The sequence below is a fragment of the Odocoileus virginianus genome, chromosome 12 (genome assembly GCF_023699985.2).
Source record: "Odocoileus virginianus isolate 20LAN1187 ecotype Illinois chromosome 12, Ovbor_1.2, whole genome shotgun sequence".
Classification (NCBI taxonomy): Eukaryota; Metazoa; Chordata; class Mammalia; order Artiodactyla; family Cervidae; genus Odocoileus; species Odocoileus virginianus.
The window spans coordinates 41,752,178-41,756,201 of record NC_069685.1 but is presented as its reverse complement, the minus strand read 5'-3'; the positions used below and the strand labels follow the sequence as shown (position 1 = coordinate 41,756,201).

Here is a 4,024-nt window from a genome sequence, read left to right as displayed (position 1 = left end):
TGCAGAGTTGGGAGACACATCTATCTGTTGCTGAAGGCACCCCCTCTGTGGCACTTCATCTGGCAGCCCAGCACACTTGTTCTCCTTCTACAGGGCCTCCTTATCTCCAAGACCTTTACCCATGAACCCTTCCTGGTTTCTCCTCCTGGTGACACTCACTCTTCAGTGCTCTCACCCAGTCTGATGTCTTGAGACATCCCTGATCCCAGCCCAGACCTCTCCCCCAACCCCAGACTCCACTGGTATCCTCAGTGAACCTTCCCCACCTTCACTGTCCCCAGACCCCCATCTTGGTTGACAGCAACTCCATCCATTCTAGGGCTTCTCTGGTGGCTCAGATGGCAAAGAATCCGCCTGTAATGCAGGAGACCTTGGTTTTATCCCTGGGTCGGGAAGATCCCCTGGAGGAGGAAATGGCAACCCACTCCAGTATTCCTGCCTGGAAAATCTCAGGAACAGAGGAGCCTGGTGGGCTGCAGTCCATTGGATCACAAAGAGTTGGACACAACTTAGAGACTAAACCACCACCACCACCACCATCCCTTCTAAGCCCAGATACCTGAATCAAAAGAGTTCTCTTCTTCTCTTTCACCCCCAAGTCCAATCCTGGTGGTCCCTGCCACTATAGACAGTGCTGCTGCTCTGCCTGGCCCCAGATGGCCCCCTATCTCACCAGGAGGCAGTCCCCAAGGGTCTGCAGGGCTGCCCTCTCTGACCGTTTCCACTCCTCTCCCCATACCTGCCCCACCCCATGGCACTCACCTTCTGGCTGCTCCTGCCCCAGGGCCTTTGCACAGACTGTCCCAGCTGTTCTTTTCTCCATGAGGTTTCCCCCAATGACTCCTTAACAATTTCACCCCAGCCTCTCCCTCTTCTGTTATGCTTTATTTTTCTCTCAGCACGTACCAGCTTCCGACAGGCAGTTTGTCTACTGCTTATTTTACTGGCTCTGTGAAGGTGAGGCCCAGCTCCATGGCAGGGCAGGATTTTATTCTGTTCCATTCCCTGCAGAGTCCTCAGCACCAGGGACAGTGCCCAGCAAGCAGAAGGTGTTGAATACCTTAATGAATCAAAGAGTAGATTATATACAGTCTTCGCGGAGAGTCGCCGCGGTTTCCTGCTTCAACAGTGCTTGAACGGAACCCGGCTGCTCGTCCCCCCCCCAACCCCGGCAGGCTACTCAGAGCCAGCCCTCGTCACCACTTGACAACACCCTCCGACCGGCCCAAGGTCCCCGCCGCCGCTCCAGCGCAGCGCAGCCGTCGCCGCCACCGCCCCTTCTCATCCGCCCGCCATGACGACCGCATCCCCCTCGCAGGTGCGCCAGAACTACCACCAGGACTCGGAGGCCGCCATCAACCGCCAGATCAACCTGGAGCTCTACGCCTCCTATGTGTACCTGTCCATGTCCTACTATTTTGACCGCGATGATGTGGCTTTGAAGAACTTTGCCAAGTACTTTCTTCACCAATCTCATGAGGAGAGGGAACATGCTGAGAGACTAATGAAGCTGCAGAACCAGCGAGGCGGCTGAATCTTCCTTCAGGATATCAAGAAACCAGACCGTGATGACTGGGAGAATGGGCTGAATGCAATGGAATGTGCGCTGTGCTTGGAAAGAAGTGTGAATCAGTCACTACTGGAACTGCACAAACTGGCCACTGAAAAAAACGATCCCCATCTGTGTGATTTCATTGAGACTCATTACCTGAATGAGCAGGTGGAAGCCATCAAAGAATTGGGTGACCACGTAACCAACCTGCGCAAGATGGGGGCCCCTGGATCTGGCATGGCAGAGTACCTCTTTGACAAGCACACCCTGGGACACAGTGAGAGCTAAGCCTCAGGCTGGCTTCCCACAGCCACAGGGGTGACTCCTGGTCACCAAGGCAGTGCATGCATATTTGGGTTACCTTCACCTTTTCTATAAGTTGTAACAAAACATCTACTTAAGTTCTTTCTTTCGTACCATTCCTTCAAATAAAGTAATTTGGTACCCAAAAAAAAAAAAAAAAAAAAAAGAGTAGATTATCATTCACAGCAGACACATTTCTTCGCAGAAAAATAAATGCATACAGACAAGAAAAAGAAGCAAATAAAAACTCAAAACCACCATGGATAAGAGTTATTTCTTTTTTCCTAATCCTCAGGGAAAACTTTGGGGCAGGTAATACTTCTCCTTTTCAGGTTCAGACAGGGAAAGAAATTGACCAAAACCACACAGCAAATAGAATCCAGGTGCGTCTGCTCCTGGCATTCCCTCCCTAGGGCACAGGGCTGATTCCCAAAGGTCCCACAGACCTCAGAACTACCCCTGTGTTTATTTGTCAACGTTGCTTCCCTCTTAGCTAAATTTTGCTCATGAACAAGGACAAGATGCTTCTCTTGGATTCTCAGATGACTCTCCATCCCTTGTGTCTATTGGGTCCCTGGCCAGCCCTTGCCAGGCCTGCATCCCTGCCCCCCTGGGGGCTGTTGCTCCCACCTACTCCCAAGTGTTGTGGGCTGCCTGCTCCCCTGCCTCTCTCCTGGGGACCCCACCCCCTGGGCCCAATCCCACTGCAGTCTGCTCCCTCAGGATCACTCACTCAGTCTGAGCCATAAATGAAGATTCAGAGGAGTGATGAATATTTTTATTAGACAAAATTAAATTCTGGTACACATCATCTCTATCAAGAGTGGAGGAAAAAAAAAAAAAAACCTGCACGTTCACTGTTTTCCACCAGAAGCATCTGCTTATTAATGGTCTTTCCCAGAAACCCGTTTATTAGGTTGGGTTACAAATGAACCATTTTAAACAAATGATGTGGATTTTTCTGAGTTTGCTGCAGAGCCAATTAATAATTGAATTAACAAAAGAAGTGGGCCTGCTATTAGGTTTTATTAAATGCTATTTGTTGCATCTTTGTCATTTAAAACACGACTGTTGTTTAAAAAAGAAAAAAAAATCCACTAGGCAGCTGGGTAGAGTGGAAGGAGCAGAGGCTTGGAGTCAGCGGGTCTCAGCGGGACCCCCCGCCTGCTTCAGCAAAGTGTGTGCTTGTGCCAGCTCACTTCACTCCTCGGGCCTCTGTTGCCCCATCTGAGAAATGGGCACAGAAGTTCTCAGGGCTACTTGGGGTTATTTCAAGAATTAAGTGGGTTGGGACTTCCCTGGAGGTCCAGTGGTTAAGAATCTGCCTGCCAATGCAGGGGACATGGGCTCGATCTCTGGTCTGGGAAGATTCCACAGGCGAGAGGGCAACTAAGCCCTCGTGCCTCAACTACTGAAGCCCGTGTGCCTAGAGCTGGTGCCCTGCCACAAGAGAGGCCACCACAATGAGAAGCCTGAGCACCACAGTGAAGAGTCGCCCCCTCTGGCCGCAACCAGAGAAAGCCCGCTCGCACAAAGAGCCTTTGTGCAGCAGCAAAGACCCACTGCAGCTGTAAATAAACACACACATAACCCACTGATTGTTAAAAAAAAAGAAGTGGGATTAAAACTGGGCATTTAAAGCATATTTCTCCCTCCCTAGCTGCCCTCCCTCTCTTCCATCTTCTGAGAATGGTCACCAACACTTTCCCCAAGCGGACAGGGTGGGAAATCACATAGCAATAGTTCCTCTTTGTTCCATGTGTCTGTTCTAGTCCTGGTCACGAGACCGAGAAGACTCCTCATCAGGGGCCTGGGGAGAACACAGTAAGGGTGTGTTGGGCAGAGCCTACTTGCAGGCCCTGTGACACCTGTCCTGGTTTGCAGCCTGGCCAATTTCCATTTAGAAATACCCCCCACCAGGGGCTATTTCCAGCTACCAACCAGCCCTCTGGGGGTGTGGAGTTGAAAAGAGGGAGCTCCCCTTAAAAAACTGGAAATAGAACTGCCATATGACCCAGCAATCCCACTCCTGGGCATACACACCGAGGAAACCAGATCTGAAAGAGACACGTGCACCCCAATGTTCATCGCAGCTCTGTTTATCATAGCCAGGACATGGAAGCAACCTAGATGCCCATCAGCAGACGAATGGATAAGGAAGCTGTGGTA

The 4,024-nt window shown here is 50.8% G+C and overlaps 1 pseudogene; it reads left to right on the top strand.

The window, feature by feature from the left end:
* The first annotated feature begins 1,093 nt into the window (after positions 1-1,093).
* Positions 1,094-1,996, top strand: LOC139037756 (ferritin heavy chain-like; annotated as a pseudogene).
* The last annotated feature ends 2,028 nt before the right edge of the window (positions 1,997-4,024 follow it).